General features: G+C 45.1%; 1 protein-coding gene across 5 annotated transcripts in view; it reads left to right on the top strand.

The window, feature by feature from the left end:
- Positions 1-22,863, top strand: part of ZHX2 (zinc fingers and homeoboxes 2) — a 68,239-nt gene that overhangs the window by 5,433 nt on the left and 39,943 nt on the right. For 4 of the 5 annotated variants that reach the window (XM_038174074.2, XM_038174075.2, XM_072034349.1 and 1 more), the window contains exon 2: positions 22,151-22,219. The gene's annotated coding sequence lies outside the window, so the exon portion shown is untranslated. Of the gene's footprint in view, positions 1-2,101; positions 2,178-22,150; positions 22,220-22,863 lie in introns of those variants that run through there. The other variant, XM_072034350.1, reaches the window with a different exon arrangement.

Here is a 22,863-nt window from a genome sequence, read left to right as displayed (position 1 = left end):
CTTGCTGGATCCAAAACAAAACAAAACAAACAAAAAAAGCTAAATGGAAAGAGATTTTCTTGCCTGTTTTGAGTCAATGACCGTAACTGAGGAAGCCTCAAGTTCAGAATTATTTAACCTCTTGTACAGTCTGGTGAGTAGAGGAAGAAGTCAGAAACCTGCTGTGTATCTCCTACAGCAGAGCTTTATAGGGGAAAAAAATGTGATTCCTTTATTTTTACATGGAATCGTTTTGTGATTTTTGTTTTTAAATAGCACTCCAAAGAAGCAGGCTCTGAGCAGCTGCTAAAGGCACCATCAGAGGGGTTCAGTAAAATCCTAGTATTTCTCAAGGAGTCTGTGCCCCGTCTCTTTGCCTTCAATCCATGTGTTCCCTTTTCTCACCCTCCAAGCTTTGGAGGTTTTTTTTCGTGTCTCTCAACCTAATTTCATGCTTATTAGTTTCAGTTACTTTATGTTACACTTCATTCAGACAGCAGAAGTGGGAAAATAGTTGTTTTTTTTTGTTGTTGTTGTTGGTTGGTTTTTGTTTTGTTTTAATTTGAGGTCATAAGTTTGCTTTGTTTCTGATGCTGCAGGGTTTGGGGCACTTAGCTGGGGGATGCCAGGCTGAGGCAGACCACACTGGCATCTCCCAGGTTTGCTGCCAGGCTCGGGAGCGCTGCTGATTCACTCTCACAAGAAATAAAGGAGAGTCCTGTTGGTTCTGGCCTCAAGTGTTTTTGACAAGATGCCTTCCCCACCCCTCTTTCTGCCTCCCACCTCTAAAACAAATATGTTTTGTTGTGGTTTGTTTTTTTTGTGTGTGTGTTTTGTGTTTTTTTTTCCAGCATCCTCTCCAGCACGAACTGTCAGGCACTGCAGGGAGTTTTTCCTTGTCTTTTGTCTCTCCAGAAAGTGATTTATTTAAATGATATGCTCGGAGCACGCTGCCGTTGCAGGCTTCGGTGCTTGTCGCCTTCATTGCCTTGTTATAGTTTCCTTGAAATCCGTGGAAGATCAGCCCAAGGTGGTTTGGCAGTCCTTTATCCCGCATCTGTTCCCTTGTCCCCATCAGGCATTCCTGGGGCATCTCCTGCAGCCTGCCACGTTGACGATGCCGCTTGTCATTACTGTCGTGTGGCACTGCTAGATGGTGGGAGGAGTCGTGGCCTCGCAGTTAGAGATTTTAGGGATCTCTTCCTCATCTCTCAGGACAGCATAGGTTTTTTCAAGGCTGTGAGAGCCAGAAACCCTTTTACATGAGCTTTGAGTAAAGTTCCTGGTCTTTCCAACCAGGGCTCGGGTACCAGCGTCTTCTCAGGAAGGCACCACCTCCATTCTGCTACTGTTTTGAGGGTTAAATTTAATTTTCTTTGAGAAGTCAGTGGTGTTGAGATGCTGAAAAAGCACTGTGTGGGGTTTTCAAGCCAGAGACAGTGTCTGGGGATGCTGCATGGGAGAGACAGCATAGACATGCGGGGCTGGTGCTTGCTGTGGGCCTGCAGGATTTTACAAGGAGCCTTTCAGGTGCAGAGCTGGTGATGAGCAAATCATGATCTACAGAGGAAACTGCTTCCTTAGGGAGCCTCTTCTTCCCTCTGCTTGCATGGGATCTTCTGGCCTAAGGAAGGAATAGGCTCTGCATGTGTTTTAAAGCAATTAGAGTGACAAGGAAGAGCAATGTGTTAGTTAGGAAGAAGCTGTTTTCTTCAGCTACCCTTACTTGGTATCTTCTTTTTGTCTGGAGTTAGCGTCCTCAAGTTTTGCTCAATCTCAGTTTATACAGGGCTCCACTCCTCTGTGGATCTGCCGTAGTCTCATCTGTGTGCCTGGTGGTTATATCAGGGGGATAGAGGTGGTTTGGGAAATGTTGCTCAAGGCAAACACAAGTTTCAAAATCTGCAGTTAATCAGATACAGGAAAAAAAAAAAAGTCAGCTTTCTAAAGTGTTTTGCATTCAAAACTAAATGTTTGTAGATGTTTTTAGACTGTAAAGATGGTCTTAGCTCCAGCCTCATCTCTTCTCACTTAGCAGAAAATCAGAATGCCGAGGTGGTGGATTTAAAGTTAATCTTTTGAAATCTGAACTCTTTTTTTTTTTTGCTCCACTTTAGCTCCTTTGCAAGTGGAAGTTCCTGTTCTCCCCGTAAGGCACCTGCGAGCCAGACTGCTCAAGAATGGGAGCTTTCAGCAGGGTCAGCAGCTCCAGCTCCCAGCAGAGCCAAATGCACCCTACTGCAAAATCTCCAGGGGATGCACATATACATAATTTTGGGGGTAAAAAATAATAATAAAGTCACAAACCTCTGTCTGCATCCCCTCACCAGTTTAGGAGGAATTATGTTGTTCAGATCATGTTTTGCATTTTTATTTTATTTTCAGTATCCTCTTCCTTCCCCTCCTTTCCTTTCCCTGTTCCCATAACAGGGCAGCACATCCCTTTGGGCGCAGGGTGCTGCCCAGGCAGGGTGCACGCTGCCCTTGTCCCCTACATCCCAGGCTGTGCTCTGGGGAGCAGCGAGCTGTGAGCTGCCGGCTGGCCCGGGCTGATTTTTTCCATGGTAAACATGAGCCAAGTTCTTTTGAAAATTCACGGTGGGGTACAGCCCGGGGCTCTTTATAATTCCGCCTACCAAAAAAAGGCCACATTTCACTGTGGCACAGCATCATTCAGTGCCTGTCTTTAAAAAAGCAGTCTGTTCTGTAGCTTTCTACTCCTGTGCTGTGGAAACCGTGGCAGGGAAAGAGCTTTTGTGGTGCACGGTGGAGCGAGGGACCTGCTCGGTGATGTGCTATTGAATGCGAAGCACCCCCTGGAAAGTGTGCGAGCTGCATTGCAAGGAGGATATTGGGTGTTTAGTGGTAGCACTGCTGCCTCCAAAGATTGGTTGTGATGTGGTAAATAGCGTGTGGTACTTGCTGGCCAAGGTTTAGGAGCTGTTTGTGGTCTGCTTTGCTTACAGAAGGTATAGGGAAGCAGCCTGGGGATGGGGATTTGCATCCATATCCACCACCTCTCTAAATTCTTTCGGATGTTTTGTGTGCAGCAGTGCGAGGTGCAGTTTGCTGCATTGTGAAAAGGGTGTGTTTGCACAGGCAAAGAGTCTGTTGATTATTGAATTCATACCTGAGCCTCCTCTCTCTGTCCATTTTCTGGGCTTGCAGCTTGTGCTAAAGTTTGCTGCTTTGGACCCAGTGCATCCTTCCCCATTGCCTCTTGCTGGTGCAACCCCACTGGAGGAGCCTTCCTCACCTCCTTTCACAGGGTCTGCAGGACAGAGGAAAGGACTGTGATTTGCCACAGTTTATTCTGTTTTTTACAACCCACAGATACTCATCTTGAAACGTTGTTCACCTTCTGGGGTGGCCCCTAGGCTTGGGTTGGGTTGGGTTGCAACTTGATGAATTTTTGGCTGGCAGCGTGATGGTCCTTGTGTCTGTGCTGTGCTTTAAAATCAGTTGAAAAGCACTGAAAAAGTTGGAATCAGCACATTTTAACACAGTAGTGAAATTTTTAGAGTAGCTAGCAGAGGAAGAAAAATATCACAAATCTTGGTTTTCGGTTTTGTTTTTCATGAAACAGTGAGACGACTGTGGTAGAAACCCGATTAAGAAACATTTGCAGTTGGGTATTTTTTCAGTCATTAACCTTTTTTTGGCTTGTCAGTGATCTTAAAGTACCCATTCTTAAATTATCTAAAACATCTGGTTCATGCCAGATGAGGAAAAGCCCAATGCACATCTGGGTTTGGCAGGATTCTCCGTTCATGAAGTTTCATCCTTAGCATGATTTAAATAGTTCAAGGTGTTAAAGTCGTTAAATCAAGGTTTATAACAGCTTTCAGATGCTCCCCAGTTAAAGCAGGAAGGAATGTTACATGCTATGTGTTTTAAAAGGAAGCACTGAACGTTCTTTGCTAATTATGTTCTTTTTTATTAAGTCCAAGTAGTTGGTTTTTTTTGGTTTTTTGGTTTTTTTTGAGTCGAGTTTGGCAAATGATAGTTTTTAATCAATTTACAGAATAAAATAATTGCTTCAAAATGAATGTAATATACTCTTATTTTACAGGTCTTCATACAGTGAGGATCAGTTAAGGCCACCCTTGATCTGCATTGAAATTAGGCAGGCAGAGTCTTGTTTGACGGCAAGCAAAGCCAAGGACCAGTTTTCTTAAAAACTAGAAGACATCGTGCCAAGAGGTGCTTGTCCAGAAGCACAGGCTTTAGGGGAAAGAAGGGTGTTAGAGGATAGAGAAGCCTTTTGTCTGTTCAGCAGGTACCTGTGGATAGATTAGGCAAATTGTAGTTAATGGTTTAACGAAGGGCCCAATGCTGAAGCCGTGCTTGACTTCAGTGCTACTTGGCAGTGCTATTCTGGAGGGTAGGATTAAGACTATGACTTTGAAATTAAGCTTTTCTTATACTTGTCTTCTTCCCAATAAATTCAAAGCTTCTGACTGCCAATTCTGAGTGGTACAGCCCAAACAGATGACGTGTAAAAAAAGGCATTAAGGAGATGGGTCTGTGCTGCCCTTATCCACCTAGGGGTCTTCAGGAAGCCTCTGAGCTCCAGACCCTTATGGTTTTCTTTGCAGACCCTTATCATTTGTTTAGTAAGAAGTTTCTCTGTGTCAAGCTCTCTGATGTGAGCTGAAATTCAGGAGACTACCTGTGGGAGCAGCAGGATTGATGTAGGCTGCTTTCCGCTGGATTTGACTCTTGAGATTGAATTCCTGCGTGGACTTGGAGATCTGTGTCCCCTTCCCTGAATGGCACTGTTCCTGGGGACCTGTCCTCCTCACCCTGTCTGCTTTCCCTGGCTGTAAGGCTGGAGCTGCTCCAGGCTTTGCTGGGTGAAGCTCTCTGTATGTGGAGTTAGCAAACAGGGATGGCTGAGAGACACTCGCTGCGTTCCCAGCTGGGAACATGCAGGCAAGGCAATGTCAACTCAGAGACATGAAAGAGTAAGCAAAGCAAAAATACCTTTCCACCGAAGCCCTCGCTGCATGCAAGGCTGAAATCATAGGAGCTGGTCTTTGAAGTCAGCCTCCTAGTTGTATTGTGAATTTGGCTTTCAGGGTGCAGCTTTGAACATGTAGCTGAGGCCTTCAAAAGCCCCAAACCCCTGCTCTTTTTAGTGACATTTTTACACATATCCATCTGCTGAGTACACTTGTACTTGCATACGTGCATAGCCTGTTCCCACCTAGACATGTATTTGGGACATTTGTGTTTCAGTTGGACGTAGTCCTGAGGTGTTCTCCCCCCAGCAGATGTTCCTGGAGCATCAGGACAGTCGGTGCAGACTTTTTGCAGCAGTCTCCATCCCTGGGACCCACCACTGCTGGGTCCAGCACAAGGCTGCCACCACACGCAGAGGGGTTGGGTGCAGTTCTCCTGGAGGTCTGTGACCAGCCCCAGGGTCCTGTCCTGACGGGAAGGATCTGATGAAAGGATCAAGCCGTTCCTTTGCATTATCACACTGTAGTGAATGGGCAAACACTTCTGTTCTGGTCTTGCCTTTGCTTCTGAGATCACCAGCAGCTGTTTCATTAACTATTAATGACCTGCTCATTAATGCTGTAAAAGGCTAGGACCAATCTCACAAATTTTCTGGACTCTTCCCTGAAATATTTATGACTTGCTCACTATGCAGAAGGGCAAGAGTAACAGCAGAGAACATGCCTCCAAGTTTTGTTGAGCATTATTAAAGAGCTCATGAATATGAAGAAGCTGGCAGGTTGTTTCTTTTTTTTTTTTTTTTTTTTTAATTTTTTTTTTGGCTTGCCGAGCTGTGTGTCTGGCTGCAGGGGTAGGACAGGCCCATAGCAGGCACTTGCTGAAGCATCGCTGGCTCAGCTGGTCCCTCGGTGCTCCATTACTCCAGGCAGCTTCATATCCAGGCTGACCTACTCTTCTGTCTGGTCTTCTGCCTCCTTAGCAGAGTTTTCTTATTACTATTACTTAACTTTCTTATTACTATTTTTTACAGGGTGTAAATATTTTATCCCACATAATATGAAAGGACAAGGGATGCTTGGTTCCTTTCCTGGAACCATTCCTTAGAGCTGATGGACCGAAGTTAAAATGGATCCGGGATGGAATTTCAAAGTCCTGTCCTTCACCAGCATCATCTTCAAGGGTTTAACTTAACAACTTACTTTTGTACTGCTAGGACAAGGTGAAGAGCCTGTTTAGGCAGCCTGGTGGTGACTAAAGCCTCATGTTAGCACATGGTCATACCGTGCCCCATATGACTGCAGCAGGCCCTGGTGGGACCCCATTGTCACATCAGTCTGCAGGAACATGCCAGCAGCGTGCTGAATGCAGCTTGGGTTTGACCTCAAAACTAGCATAGTTGTCTCTTGGGAAGACCTGTGGGACTGCAGCCAGCATCCAGATTTTGGGTGACTCTTGTCACTCCTATTTATTGAAGCAATTCCTCCACAAGCTGGAAAATGGATAGATGCAAAAATAGGGTTTCTACCCTTTTGCTGGTGTAGATCTTCCAGGAGCAACTGCAGTGGAGGCTGCAGAGCAGATACTGGTCAACTGTGGATTTTTTTTTAGTTACCCATAGTACCATTACCCCTCCGTCTGTAGAGCTGCTCTCTTCTTCTGGAACATCTCCCCTGTTGTCCCAGCCAAGAGCATGAAGCTCCTCCTAAGTTTTGGGAGCCCTTTCCTTATTTCTTCCTCGGTGGTTAGGAGGAGTTGTCCCAAAACAGGCACTGTTCCTCGCTCAGTCTGGCATGGAATCACAGGTGAAGGATGTTGCAACACCTCTGTTCCGGAGCAGAGGGAAGACCGACGTAATTTAAAACGCTGTGTCCTGTCGCTGCCAGAAGCACCAGTGATCAGGTATCGATGACGTGAGAAAGCACGGTGATGATCAGCATTTCCAGCAAGCAGAAGCTTACAGTGTCCTGTGAAATAAGAGGAAGACGGAAGCGTCTCCAAGGGTCAGCTGTGGGATCTTGGTGTCATAACTTGAGCTGCCAGCAGACAGAAAAATTCCAGATGTGTCTCCTGCGTGCTGCTGAGCTGCGGGTGACACTTCAAGGAAAATGTGTGTCTGGTTGCACTCGCAGGCAGATTCCTGATTTCAGTGCTTTCAGGCAGAGGACTGGACCACGCAGTGGATGGCACTGAAACTCATCATTCATCTTCCTTTTTTTTTTATTTTTTTTGTGCCACTGTATTCCTGTCATGCCCTGTCAAGATGAAAACCATTGCTCACATACTCAAACAGCGCTGTCTGAGGTCTAGCCTTTAAAATGTCTTAGCATCGAAGTGATCACTGGAGTGCCAGTAGGTCACTGGGACTTGTGGTTCTCCAGCATTTCTTGTAAAAAAACAACTGTTCATTAGCTATATCCACGTTTGTCTTGTGTCTCCGGGTGGGTACCCGGGTTTGGAAGTGTTACCTTAAATTGTTATGAAGCCTGATGTGCATTTAGGTTGATGAGTACTCCAACCAGCAGCCACATTGGGGCTCAGTAAAGTCTTACTCAGGGAAATGTCTTCAAAGCCTAAATTAAGAGGAAGAAAGGGTAAAGTCAGTGTCATAGCTGCAGGCTTATGGGTAGAAATGGAGGAGCTGCTCAGCTGGCTTAAATACGGTGGGTTCTGGTTAAGTCTGGGATGAAGCTGTCCTGTAGGATTTTAATCATCCTTCGAGATGTGTTAGTTTCTGTCTGTAACAGTGAGCGTTACAGCTTCATCCTGCATGTGAAATTCTCTCCTGAAACAGTGCTAATCTGGAGTTTACAGATCAGTGCAAGCTCTCCTGTTTGGCTTTTTAATAAAACCTTGTATTTCACAGCATCAGCATCTCCACGCTTGCTTTACAGCGACTGACAGTCGCTCCCATGAACGGAGAGGCTCAGCATAGAAAGGCACGAGGGCTGAATTTTATGTTTTGTAGGACGCAGGTTGTAATGCACACTGCAAAGTTAGATCGCATCTCGCTTTCTTCTGAAAATAGCTTGGGGTTAAGCCATGCCTACAGCGCAGACTTCTGCCAGCAAAGCTGTACTGGCCAAAAGCATGAAGAGGTGTGATTCCTGAGTGACACAGCCATGCTGGCACAGCCCCAAGGCAAGGCTTGCTTGCGCTGGGAAAAACCACCCTTCCTCGGCCCTGCGAGCTGGTTTTGCTGCGCTGTTGTAGAAGGTGGGCTTGTTGCAATGGCCCGATCTACTGCATAACATTTTGACAGCACTATGTGGGTATTCGTCTGCTGCTGAAGAGCTTCTGGTGTCGTGGGGGTCTTAGTTCCTATAAAATTTTTAAAGGGATGTTTTCACATCCTCCTCAGCATCAGAGGTGAAAGCCGCATCGTACTGTCGCAGGTCCTCTTCTGTCAGCTGTCTTTGTGTGGCTGGTTTTGGTGTCCCTCCACTCGCTGGGGCAGGGCACAGCAGCTGTTATCCTGGCTGTGCACGACTTAGTACTGTCTAATGTTGCAAGATCCAAAAATAAAAAGTGGAAAAATATGCAGACGGAGGAAACAAAGCACCAGTTTACCTCTTGGACAGAGCATCTCCCTTCCCTCTTCCCAGCACAGCTTTACCCCTTGAATCCTAGAACACAGATGACTCCTTTGGGTTTTTACCACCTACTCCATCTTTCCACAGAGTTTTAATCTTTGGCTTCCTTCAAGAGCTGATGTTGTTACACTGCTACTACAGGTCCTTTGGTGAAGTAATGTGCCTTTCTTCCTCCCAGCATTTTAGAGTTACACATTTCTTTGCTTGAGGAAAAAAAAAAAATCAAGGTCATTCTCTGCATTATCAGGGAACCAGAGAAAAGAGCAGTTCCTTGTTGTTTTTTTTTTTAACCTCTTTTTTAATCTCTTTTTTTTTAAAATAAAAGTTTTTGGGTTTTGTTTTTGTTTTTTAAAAAAAGCTCTTGATAGCTGTTAGCATATTTTCCATCCATGTGTTTGTGATGCAGAAAAGTTTTCTTAGAAGAATGACGTGCAGAAGCGGTGAGGAATAAAACTGATATGCACATTTTTCCATGGGGAATTAAAATCTCCCTTCCCATGGCCCTGACTAGGGCATTACCCTCCCGCCTGTCCTTTTCTTTCTGTGTACCCATGTCCCCATGTTGCGAGTTACTATCCAAATAGCTCGGTTTCTCACTACGGTATTGGAGGCTCTGATTTCCAAACAGGTCCCTGAGCATGTGCCAATTGAGTGTGACGGATGGCAAAGGCCTCAGCAGACTTGCAAACCTCTTACTGATGTTTGTTTGTGGTTTTTAATTTACCTGTTACCTTTGGCAAAGTTAGTGCAGTAACTCAGTCTGCTGGCATTAGCCAGCTAACTTTCAGATCAGATAACAGTGTATTGAGATGGGATTATCAACAAGAAAACATTCAGATCCCCAACTTGGTCTCCATGGGGAGCGTGGATTCTGACTTGAAACAAATATGTGGCAAGGCTGCGATCGTGGCTTGTTTTTCTCCCAAAGTAAGGATGGGAACTGTGTCATCTTTTGTTGTCTTTTCCCTGATCCAGTGAAAATCATTTTTTCTTTGTGCAAATAGACCCCAAAAATTATTTTGCTACAGCAAATGCAGTCAAAATGCAAAGGTGAGTCTGAAACACTGAAATGTGATTGATCTCCAGCGAGTTTCCCACATGTATTTGCTGGTGCTGTTTGTAGCTGTGGAAAGCAGGGATGCTCGGCTTCCTGGGGCACGAAGCCCTCATATTTAGTTCATCCCAACAGATCACAGGGCACAGGACCTCAGTGTAATATCCTTAATCACTCCTCATTTCCCTCTTCCACCAGGAGCTCACTGTTACTGTAGGGATGTATGCATGCACCTCAGCACTGAAAAACAACACTCGCTATTTTTACCTGTTTATTGATTATTTTTTATTTTTCCTTGAGGCTAAACACTAAAGACAAATAAGTTTATGAGCAAAGCATTTAAATGAATATGCAGTTATTATAGCTGGTATCAGGGCAAAGGAATGCAAACAGGCCAGTGTGTGTGTGGCTTGATGTTTTTAGCTCCTGACCCTCCACCAATTTTTTATTTTGAGCACAGGAAGGGGCCAATATATGACCATATGCTTACAAAATGCTGGTTGCGAATGCATTCCAAACAATGTTGTCATAGTAATGATATGTCATGTATGTGTCACGTTTTATCACATCATGAATGTATCCGCATGACTACAAAACTTACTGTGTCTTCTTTTTGTATTCTTCGCCACAAGTATTAAGAATTGTTTCCAGTATACTTCTGTATCCATTCTGAATAAATTGGAAATGTGATTTCACTTTGTTCAGTACTGGTGGAAAATTCATACCCTGGAACATTTGCAAGAGATTGCAAGGAAAATGTTAAGCGTGTGCTTAAGCATCGTTGATGTTGATCAAGTTAAGTGTGCACTTAAGCCTTAGGAGCTATTGCCTCTTTCCAAGCATTGGTCTTAATGCAGGTTCTGAAAGAAGGGGAATTGATCTCTACTTACAAGGTTGTAAAGATGGAAGTGCACCTTGAGGGGAGCAATAATCAGCCAGAGCTGATGCAGGTAATTCTGTGAACATTATCTTGGCTGTACCTTTTCATTTTCCAAAGATAAAATCCTTTCAGCATGATCTAAAGATTCCTTCAATTTTCAAAAAAAAAAGAAAAAAAATCTCCCCTTGTGATTTGTTTTCCCTTATTTTTCTTGTCATATAATCGCCTTCGTGTACTTTTAACAAGGTTTTGAAGTTAACGCTACTTTGAGGCAGTGATATCTAGGCCAAAGAGGTTCGCACCTCTCTGGTGTGAGCGAGTTCTTGTGATTTTTGGGGAGGGAGGTCTTGTGATCAGGACATGGAGGAGCAGGCAATCAAGGCTCCCAAGTCCAGATTCGATCTCTGCAGCTTTCCCCCTTGTGAGCCTTTGGCAAATGAGAGAATAATGCAGACTGCATATAACAATCTTTCAAATAGATCTCCTTTGGGGAGAGTGTGGATTAATTAACATTTCAGAGACGCTTTGAGTTCCTTTGATAGGTGTTGCAGAAATGCAAAAGTGTTTTTTTTTTTTTCTTGCTAGACATAGGCTATCTAAAGGACAGATTTTAATGATGTTGGTTTACCTCCTAAGAGTTCTTTTTCAAACGGAAGACTATTTAACTTCTTATGTATGTACCAATGTGGAGTTTTACCGCCAGTGTAAGCCAAATAAAGTATAGGGTGCCTGGACCAAGACTGGATCTGGTGCCTTCGCTTCGTGGAGGTTCATGCTGATAATTTGCCACTAGCCTCAGGGCTCTGATAGCAATTTGCCAGATGCTATAGCAAGCCTAATTTGCATCTGTATTTACATAAATGCTTTAATTAAAATTATATGCACCGAGCTGAGATAGATCAGCAGCACTGCCTGCTATTTGTTTATGTTCCCTGACAATAAAACCCTACCTTGGCTTACAGATCATGCAACCTGACAAGGCAACTTGAGGTGTGGACTAGAAACTGGACAGATTTCTAGTTCGGCTCTACTGCAAAACAAGGAGAGACCTCAGTCCTCCACAAATAAATTCTGCCTTTATTTTAGCACCAGAGGTGATTTGAACATCTTGATTCCAGCAGTCAGATTTGGTCCGGGATGCTCTAGGTTGGGTAGTGCTGTGTAGACATGATTTGTAGCTTCTTGCAACCCATGTCTATTTTGTCACATGTGAAAAAATGTGAAACCCCTCTGAGTACGGTAGAAAAATATTTTAAATGCAGTTTCCATCATGAATAAAATGTTTGACTGCTGTTATCTATGAGCAGAGCATTACAGAATTCCTTGTAGAGGCAAGAGCTCTAAATAAAGGGAATTTCTGGACTCAAGTAAAGTCCTGGTCCTTTCAATGGGACATGTGAAAGCTTGTGGCTGAGTTGGGATCAAGGCAGTGGAGACACTGACTGAGGCTTTTGCTTAGACTCCACAGTCAATCTGGAAAATGCTAGCATAAAAATACAAATAAGTCAAAGCCTGAGTTAAATCAAAACTGTACAGTTTGCACTGGGACAGCAGAGGTTGCTCTGGTGACTTGCTCTGGTCAGTGTCACTGCTGCTCCACAGTTATTAGGAAATCATCACAAAGTGTCACAGAGGAGACTAATAGTGAAGCAAAGTTACTTAACTTGCTCTATACCAGGTACTTCCAAGCCACTATTCCATGTTTTGAGACGTAGTGTATAGATCTGAGCATCAGCAGTGCATTTCTCAAGTGACCTGTGGCGACCACCTTATATATGGTGACTTGCCATGGGACGGATGGCCAAAACCTGCTTATTGAAGTCCATGTGCAAGAGCACAGGCATAAAAAATGTCTGTATTTGTTGCACAGCAGCCTAAATATCCAAATACAGAGGCCATAGACAGGCTGGGCAGGCAGCCAAGGGTGTGAGGCATGCAGGGCAGTGAGGGGTGTCCAGGCCTGTGGCCACCAGAGATGGCAACTGGGGCCTTCTGGGGGCCATGGCAAGGCAGTGCTTTGTGCTGGGGGGAACGTGGGAGCTTTAATTGGGAACAATGAAGCCAAATTTCCAATCAGCCTTGCTTTATCTCGTCAGTAATGAAGGAATGAGAATACCTCCCATTCTAAGTCCACCACCATGGTTGGATGCTGGTTGTAACCAGGCGTTTCCAACCTAAGTGGAGCAGGAGAAGGATGGGAATGTGGCACATGGGGTTATTCTGGAGCTCAGGAGAAGAAACTTCTCCCTGTGGAAAGCATCCTGCTTGAGTAGGATAGGTGCGTGGGAGGTTTTTAATTTTATGTTAATATATGCTCTGTAGCAACCTCATTTGGCAGGGTGGCCTGGTGCTTGGCCTACCCCTTCACCCTCCCTGCTGCATCGCCTGGCAAAGAAGTGACAGGAGCCCTGCTCCTTTCCTCTGCTTCGCAGAGCAAGCCCATTGCAACCCCAAGATGGTCACTGGTGGGAATCTGGGCCGATATCCCAAGTTTTTTACCTCTAACTTCTCCCGGGGTGATCTTAACACATTTTGCATGAAGTGGGAGCCACAGAGCAGAGGCAGCCATGGGCAGAGTCACCATGGGCAGCCCAGAGTGGGAAGAAGTTCTTTTTTGAAACCACGGTGTCTCTCTGATTTTAAAATTCACTACCAATGCTTTGAGTTTACCAAGCACTGTAAGCTGGCCATTAATCAGCCAGCCTTGTCACAACCTGTACATATTTTAAGAAGTGTGCCAACTGTTACTGCTTCAGTGATACCTAGAGATTTGGTGGAGAGAAGCCTGGCCTAATTTTTTTCAGCGCAGCTAAGGAGGCGTTTTCATTTCCCTGTTTAATGGGACTCTCCCCAGCCTTATTTTTCAAGGCATTTTCTTTGAAAGATTGCAAAGCTCAGAGCAATCAATTAATGCACGGTGGAAGGCGGAAGTCTGGGTGTAATACAGCAACAATTCTGCAATTAGAAGTGTATTAAAAACTGCACTTCGGCATGGCTTGGTAGTGAGCAGAAGGGCAGCCTGTCCCAGAAGACAGCGATCCAGCCCCTTGAGCTTATTACCAGGAGGCAAGCAGGATTTGGGGAAGCACCTCTTTGGGTGAGCCTCCTGAGCAGTTCATGAGGCTCCTCAGATTGCAATGGGAGATGGGGAAGGTGGTTAGAATAAAAGTAGATGGAGCTGTAGGTGCTGGAGGAGGGTGGAGAACATGCGGTATGACAGGGAGGCGCTTGGGAGAGGGAACCACCAGCCTAGTGTTGGAGTTTAGTCATTCCTGTATCAGAAACCGTAAATCTGTTAGGTTGGGTTTGGTTTTTTTTTCGTGTTACACAATTGCTGTGGTGGAAACTATTACTCATCTTTCCATCTCAACTCTCCAGACAAGGAAAACGGAGTGTAAAAATGCAACTCTGACAGAGCTTAGGGATCCATCCTGATGATCCTCCAGTGCCAGAGTGGTGTCCCAGAGCCAGGAAGGAGTTGCTCAGCTGAGTCAGATCCCTCTCAAGCTCCAAGTCATAGTGCGCGTGCAAATGTCCCCGCTCGCCATGTGCCTGGATCCCTGCAAAACCAGGTCTTGCCAAAGCGTGTGCCCAGCTTCCAGCAAAAGCAAGCTTGCTGATCAGGCTCTTGGGCAACATTTAGTTATTCCCAGCATTGCACCACCAACAAAATATGCAAAAAGCATCTCAGAATTAAAAGGACTGCGTCCTGGAAAAGCACTTGAGAGCCAGTTCATTAGCTCTTTGTTTTTACCAGGAGTTAATTAGACTTCCCAAGTACTTCATAATTTTTTTTCATCTGTCATCTGGAGTTGCAGGCAATTTTTTGAGTCACTGCTACTACAAACTGTTACCTGTTGCTAGGCATTGTCCTAGCAGTGCCCCTTCTCCATTTCCCACCTATGTGTGCAGATAGAGTTGATAATTCAAGACATCTGCAACAGGTCACCTCATCCTAAATCAAAATCTAGTGTTTTTGTCACCTGAGGTCAGCTCTTTTTTATTATTTCTATTACAGAGAACCTCAAGACAGACATTGGGGTTGAGGAGACAACATAAAACAGAGCTGAAGAGTGTGCCAAATAGTTCATAACCATGGAGCAAGACTTGACAGAGGGCAGAGAAATGGAAAGATAAATTAATGATAAAATGTGTGTGTGCGTGTTTTTCTTGTGCTTTCTCACGTCAGCTTTTCTACACATTGTCAGCTGTCTAAGTTGAGTGCATGTAACAGCAAAGATATTAAATAGTATATAATAAAAACAGAAGCAATGTGGGAAAACGGCATTTACTGAATTTAGAAATCGATCCAGATGCTCTTTTGCTGTTAGACTTCTGACTTTTTTTTTTTCTTTTTAATCTACCTTTTTGATTTGGAGTCACCCAGCAAAACTAATCCTTGGCTCAGGTGGATGTTTGGCTTAAGTTCTGATACTCTTTTTTTCTTCTTTTTAAACTAAAAAAAAAAAAAAGCTTAAAAAAAGTGATATGGTATTTGCAGAATCAATAGAAAAGCTGACCCAGATAAAAGTGTGCAGAAATTGGTTTCATGCCCTAGAACTTTTCCTGCATGCTTTTTGATGCAATGTATCTGATCCTTCAAAAAGGAGGTAACACAGAGTGATCTCAGCAGCTTTGAAGAATTGTTCTGGAAGAATAACAAGGAGCACCAGAGAAAGGGGTGTGCATGTGTGCTTTTTTTTTTCCCCCTTGTTAAATATATTGTGAGAAGGAAGGACTTAATGTCATGTTGCAGGTTATGTTGAAAGATTGGATAAATTTTGTATGAAATCCCTTTTTGTCTGATTTTTAAGTGGTGAAAGCGTGTTTCTCCTGAACAGCTATTCACAGTAGGATGTGAATTGCACTTTATCTTCCTTGGTTTGAACCTTTTCCTACAGGAGTGTGTGGCAAAGGCGTATTTAAATAGTAGCTGGATTTGCTCTCAGAAATGTAATTATGCCCTGGATCCTGAGTCAGGTAGAAGGCTGTAAAAAGCATCGGCTGCTACAGACATACTCCAGCACAAGACTCCAAATCTTAATTTGATTCAAATACAGCATTTAGATCTGTGGAAATGTATAAAAGCTCCAGTGTCTGAACCTGTATTCCTTTGGCTTCCAAAAATGCATGAGAGTGTTCGGAGGTGTGGACCTGGAGGCGTAACAAATCAATGTTCAATACAGCCATCACTGCCAGGAGGGTGATAAGTGGATAGGACCAATTTGTGGGGCTGAAAAAATGACGGTCTGTGAGGATACATTTTTGTTGCATCTCTTTGTGTTCTCTGCTTGAAAAAAATAAAAAAATCTAGCTGGAGGGAAAGGACGGGCCCCAAGTTACTGATTCCTAACAGAACACGCGGATGCAGTGCCCGGGCTGCGCTGGGTATTGCCCGGATGGGGAGAAAAGTCCACAAAAGCAACTGCTGCATGAGTTTTCCCAAAAGCCTTTCAGTCCTAGGGGCGAACAGAGCCATCAGACCCTCTGAGTGCCCACCAAGCCTAGGGGAGCCACACCAGTACAGGGATTTGTGCTGCCAGAGGATGCCAGCCCTGTTAAGCTCATATCTCCCATTTATTTTTTTCCCTCAGATGCTGTTTTTTGGTTCTTGGTGTGTGCAGGATTTCTCCTTTCCACAGCATTTCTGCAAGGCACCCAGTGCAGGAGCACTGATGTACCAACACTGGCACATGAGCTGCAGCTTCCCAGATGTTGATACATGCTCTTACTGAAAATAAGAGACTCAACAACACCTACTGGTGCTAGTTTTCAACAGTAGATGAAACACACACACCGTTATTTGAAAGGAGCGAAGTGATTTCTTGCTTTATGTTTACACCCTATGCTCATTTTGTTTCTCGTACCACTTTTGCACTGACGGCTGCTGTGTTTGGCAGGAATTTGCAAACACATCGATGCTTACAGCCAAAAGTAGGAATGGTCTGAACAGCCGGAAAAGGGAAACCCCTTCCCCTTGTGTTTATTTTTATAGCAGCAAAATGTAGTTGCTGGCTGGCCTTGGTCTGTTTTTTGTTGTTGTTTTGGTTTGTTTCCCCCCCCCCTTTTTTTTTTTAAGTTGCCTTTCTTTTCTTTTCAGCTTGGGAGTTGAGGGAAACAAAGGAGGAATGAATTAAGAGCAGGAGAAAGAGTGCTGCATGGCTGAGCCTCATTTGGTGAGGAAATCAGGCTGAAACTGGAGAGACCAGGCCAAATCCAACAACAGTACTGGGAGGCTTTAAAATGTGTCATTCTGACGGTGAATCGAAGTGGGGAAAATAGCTAGGGATGTTTCTGGCTGCAGTCTGCTTCCAATAGGTTTGTACACACACGGAGTGATGCTGCTTGCCTGCTGTCTGCATCATTTGCCATGCGTTCCTGTGGGATCCCTGCTATAGGCAATCTCGAATGATAACCCCTGTCCTTTCCAAATTGGCACGTGTGTTTAGACCGTAGGGCCTGGCATGTGTTAGCGTAGTTTTGCTTTCTGTTCGCTTCAGTTTTCTTTTCTCTGTTGATCTTTTCCTCTCTAGCAGTGCCGTTGTTCCAAGCTTAAATATTTGTGGAGGGTAGGAAGGAGCGTGTGGTTCTTGGCTGGTCCCCAATGTACCACATTCTCTGCGTCTCTAAAGCAAACTCGCTTGATAACACCTGGATGGATCTCAGCACCAGGGCTCGGCATCCCTTTGAGTTGAAAACTGAGTAGCTCATTTGTTTAAAACTCAAATAAAAATTACTGCTGTACCTATGCTGGGCAGCAAAAGTGTCCTACACCAGTGCTACTGTAGCAACCACTGTGTTGGAAAACAGTTATCAGTCATGGTTTTGGCAGAGGAGAGTTGGACAACCGCTTTCCAAAGGCATTTATTACTCTGGGCGAACCTTCACTGCCTTGTCTCATAGGTAACTATCCAGAGGGTGGCAGTCTGAAATGGAAGGGATAAGAGAAATAATGTGAAATAATTTAACTCTGCTAAAAGCCAAATAAATTAATGATGAACTTTCTCCTGGCCAGAAAGCATTCCGCTACAGGACATCACTGAATTTTCTTACACAGTCAAACATTCTTCTCTTTGCTTTAAAGCCCTTGCTGCCAATTTAAAATAGTATACGAAACTGAGATTTCTCACCCTTCAAGAAAACGCTTTGATTTGTTGAGGGAAACTAGGAACAGTTAAGAAAATAGAAAAGAAAGTAATATGTCTTTCTCTTGTGCTGACATCCACAGCTAGGGGATGTGTTGAAAAGCGAATGTAATCGGCTTGGAGCGATGCTTTCCCATTCTTTTTCATTTGGGTTCAGTCCTTTGGTTCCCCCTGAACAAAACGGTGGTAAGCTGAGGCTCAAAGAGGCTGTATGAGCTGAGTGGAGACACGGCGTGGATCAGGACCTTGTGCTTGTGGCTGTCATGCTGCCAAGGTGGAGGGGTCCCTCGCAGGAGTCTCCTTCTTTGCCCATGCCATGCCAGAAGCTGCGCCAGCTTTCCCACTCCCAGCCTCTCCTGCCTCCCTTCATCACACCTGAGGAGGCTGCAGAGCTGAGGAAGGGCAGCCAAGTGCCCGGTGGGGCAAGGATGAGGTTGCCGGGGATGAAGAGGTGCAGGGACATCCCCAGGCACCACCGGGTGTTCCCAGTCGCATGGTGTGGCACATGGTTCATGTGCTTGCAGAGACCTCTGGGCAGTTCTGTGGGGTTTTGTTTTGTGGTTTGGTGGTGGTTGTTGTTTTAACGGCTTTTTCACTGCATATTCAGTTCTTTGATGGAAACTCTGGACTTTTGTTACGGGTTTGGCTTAGGGATAGCGGTGGGGATGGTTTAATTAAACTCTACACTGAACCTTCCAACTCTGCATTCATCATTTGCCCTGCAAATAGAACAACTGTGAGGTGGTCTGGCTTGGCCCCTGGTAGTACTTTGGCTATGCCAGGAATACCATCCACGTGTTTCCATCCCCATGTCTTTGCTCAAACTGTGCTGTTCTTGCATGATTTAAGCACATGGAGATCATAGGGCACACATAAGCTTTATAAAAGTGGGTGGAAGTGAAGGATCTTCATGACCACAGTCTTCCCTTTGGTTGAGGGTCCCCAGACATGGGTGAACATTCGAGGAGGAGCTCGGTGGAGGAGCTGCAGCACACAGCAGCGCCCTGCCAGCCAGCAGCTGCTGGGGTGCTCGGGACCCGCCGGGATAATGGGGATTTTCAGCACATTGAGACAGACAACTTCCAGGAAAGCTTGTATCTGCTAATCATGCCATAATAACAGTCTGCAATCTCCAGGCTGTAAACCACCCATTTCCTACACAGCTGTGAATATTTAATTTGATAGAAGGCATTTCTATTCTAGTGCTCAAAGTAATTCGGCTCACTAAGGTTGTAATTTTTATCATGGTAGCTTTTTTTGGGGAAATCTAGATATAAGCTAGACAGAAAAGTTAATAAATGCCTATTGGGATACAGACACCAGGGGGTGAGGAGCTGACTTGGACTTCATTGTCTCATAGCCTTGATGTCTCAGGCAGGGCATGGCCAACGGATGGGGGAAGCCAAAAGCCACGAGGCAGGTGTAGGGCTGAGGACTCCTCCCCCTTGCATCTCTCTTACCCAATCCATGGGACAACCCAAGCCTGGCATTTTGGGACAGCCAGAGGTTGGGAGCATGGTGATGGGTCACCAAAGCCTCGTGGGGCTGCTTGCAGCTGGTGGAGGGTTGGCGTTGGAGGTGTGACCTGCTCCACGTTGATGCTTTGGGCAGAGGGGCAGTGGGGATCAAACTACCCAGTTGGCATCTTTCAGGAAAAGAGGTCGAGGAGGAGTTTGGGTTTTATTTTTCTTCGACTCAAGTGCAGCTGGGGAAAGCAAGTGCTTTCAGGACTCCCAACTCCATTTCTCTTTGTATAGTGTTCTTTTGCAAAATTGATAATTTCCTTAGGTTGAAAGAGTCTCAAAGGAACTTTACTGTCAAGCTGCTAAAAAGTACAGCTATTTCTCTTCTCGGCCCTAACAGCAGCTCTGGATTTACATTTTAGTTCACTAAAGATATTTCAACAATCTGTTTTTTGGGGGGGAAATCTCTTGCGAACAATGAAAAATAATCCCATTTTCAGGTGGTTAGCGCTGTGATGTTTGGGTTGCAGAAACCTGCTAATGTTCGTGGAGTGACACACTTGTTAAAGTCTTTCTGTTTATTTGTGGTTTTCTGTTTGTTGTCGTTGTTTTGACATGAGATGCCACTTTTCTGTTTGGAAAGCGTCCAGAATGACGAAGCGGGGCTTGGGGCTGGTGGTTGGGTTGCGCCTGCTGGTTGGCAAGCGGAGAAGGAAGGAGCTGGAGTTGTCCTCCCTAGGCTGCAGGCCAAGTACAAGCACACGGAGGCGATTCCTGTGAGTCAGGTGGTGCATGGCAATTCATAAATCACCGTCACCTGTTCCGTACGTGTGCTCGCCAGGACACCACGCTGGAGCCAGCGGATACAAATCTCTCCCGTTCCTGTCCGTGACCACGCAGCCGTGTACGTGGCACACGTAGAAGAAGGCAGGTTGTGGTTCGAGGGCAGTGTGGCTGCACATTCACAGGTGCCTGTCTGTGGCTGGGAGAGATCTGTTCTGCCTTCACCTGGTCCCGTGGCTGTGACACACTTCTGCAAAATCACATTTTTGAGGAATGAGTGCGGCTTCCCCTGACCTGAGCTGGTCTGGAGTAATGCGAAAAGCACTTCAGGAGCAGCCATTCAGGAGTAGCTGCTCAGGCTGAACAACGTTGGGCAAGACCTAATTCCTTGGTATTAGCAATTACCTACCGGATGCAAAGAAATATTTGGCATTTCTGTGCGAAATGTGTCGTGACTACTTCTTCCGCAATCGCCTAACTCCAGACTTTGAAAAGCAGCAGCAGATCTCCCAGAACCGTCAGGTTGTTTGTAAGATCTGAGATATGTGTGCATATATATGGATATATGTATATTGCCAACACGTTTCTGAGCTGCTCTCTTAAATCATGCTCTCATAGCCACGAGGGGTAGAAACTTTTTCCGTGAATTCTGAGGAGGATTGCGTGGTGCGGCACAAGAGCGAGGGACTGGGTTTAATCACCCAGGAGATTTCCTCTTGCTTTACATCTCCTAAAGCTGGGATCCTCACAGAAACTTCACTAGCTGAGTCTTTAGGAAAAGCACCAAAAATTGTGAAGCTCATTATACAGTCCTAAGAAGCGATGGCACTTTATATAATGTATTTATTTCAGTTGACTCCCTAACCAGAGGTTAGAAATGAGGCTACTTAGCACTACAGGCAATTTTGTTAGTGGCTGAAAGCATTTTATCTGTAGGGGCGTTTTTGGTCCTGTTGGGAAGACGTGGGGCCACTTTTATACATTGGACACAGCACTGAAAAGGCAGGATTTCAGAGGGTGGATTCAACATAAGATAATCAGGCTAAGCCCATTAAAGACAGAAACTGCTTGGCACCAGGATTGGAGCACAGAATGGGAGAACTGAGGGATTTTAACCCAAAATTCTGGTGCCAAGCACTTTCTGTCCCTTCAGCAGGTGGAGGGGTGAACGCCAGTTTCTCAGTTACAATTCAGTGAAACTCGTGTTTTGCCTTACTTTGAGATGGAGCAAAATGGGAAGCAGTTTCCCTTTTATCTATGAATAAACATGCAGCTTCTTCTATTCTAAGCTCTTAGAAAACATCTTTCGGTTGTGTAACAGCTCCTGGCCTCCCAGCTCCTCGAGTAGCTCTGATATTCCTTCAGGAAATCAAACAGTGGCTTCCTCTGAAAAGAGCCAAAAAAACACCTGACCTGCTGCTGGGAAGTAGCGAAAGACTCCAAGTGATTTCTTTCTAATTTGCTGTCAGGTTTTCCAGCCAGCCTTCCTCTGTCCAGATAACGCGGAGAGCGTGAAGTTTTTTACTGAAATTCCTCAGCTCGAGCTGAAGATGCAGGCGGTGCTGTGGGCACCGCTGAAGCAATCGATAAGCTTCTGTCTGGCGAGCAGGGTGTTTGGCTGGATGTACTGCTTTTGCAGCTGGATGGATTGCTTTTTTTTTTTCTCAGCCCGGTCCTGTGACCACTTATTTTCCCCTCTCCTTTTCTTCGCAGCCCCTCAGGCAGGGTGTTTCTCAGTTGTGTGTACGCACACATGCACAGCTGCTACTGCCAAACCCTTCCCTCCCAGCGCTGAGGGGGGAAATATATAAAAAAATAAAGGAAGCAAAACCAAAGAAAGCAAACTTTAGCTTTAGGACCCAGCAGGTGAGTCCTTTAAAGGAGAAGGGCGATGAGCCAGGCACATTTTATTGAAGCTCCCAGTAGCCAGAGCTGGTTCTGGCCCATGCCTGCAGCAGATGTGTTGTGGGTATTTCCAGTCCAACGCGGCAGGATGGCCGGGCATCCCTCTGTGAGTGCTCCCCACTGTCGTTTTGGCCTCAGAAATGTGGATTTTCTTTTTCCCCAGAGGCCCCCAAGGTATGTGGTGTTACTGTACATGCTGGAGCACCAAACCTTCACATGATCCTGTCGGTGGTCAGTGGACATTGCTGCAGTTCCTGTCAGTCAGCATTCCCAGGTCTTGTCAAAAAAACTCACTGTGAGCAGAAAGTGGAAGGGTTTTTTGCTGTTTTGCTGTTTTCTCCCTTTTTTTTTTCCCCATCTTACAGAGCTTTCCCCCTCTTTTGTAGGTATCTGAAGTTGTGCTCGCCTTGAGAGGCAGAAGAACTGAATTCCCAGGATGTAAGAAATGCAGTGCTGTGAGTAGCTGCTTTATTTCTATTTTCCTTTTAAGTGAGAACCCCGAGTTTGCTCAAACAGAAGGAAGCATAAAAAGAAAATTAAAAAAAAAAAAAAAGACATTTTTAGAACTGTTTACAGCAAGCAACTCCAGTGCTTTGGAACCAGTTGTGTGTCTTTGGCACCTCTTTGCAACCCACAAAATGTAGCCAGCATTGTATTACCACATAGGCTGAGTAATTATCTCTCTACAGATATGAACCACATGAATGCATTTAACTATGAATATGGTCAGCAGAATGGACCATTAGCACCATCTGAAGCTTGTTTGTTATTTTCAAGCCCTACCAGCCATTAAAAGACAAAACATTGCTGGAGAGTTGAGGCAAGGAATTCCTCAGGAAGAAAGCCTGTGTGTTTTGGAAGGGGAGAAGAACATGGGTTTGCCGTGAGGTGGTTTTTGAGTGTGTGTGTACAGCTTCCCAGCCCTGTCACCAGAACAGAAAATGATCCAGTATCAAGCTCTTCCCTAATCTGGTCAAATAACTTCAGAGCCACTTTTACACCACGTGAGGTATCTGCAGGCTTTGCTCCCTCCCTTGCTCCAAGGCACTTTGGCCAATATTTTATGGAGTTGGACTCAATGATCCATGTGGGTCCCTTC

This window comes from Anas platyrhynchos, chromosome 2, assembly GCF_047663525.1.
Source record: "Anas platyrhynchos isolate ZD024472 breed Pekin duck chromosome 2, IASCAAS_PekinDuck_T2T, whole genome shotgun sequence".
NCBI lineage: Eukaryota > Metazoa > Chordata > Aves > Anseriformes > Anatidae > Anas > Anas platyrhynchos.
The sequence above is the reverse complement of the archived record's forward strand: the minus strand, read 5'-3'. Positions and strand labels throughout refer to the sequence as shown.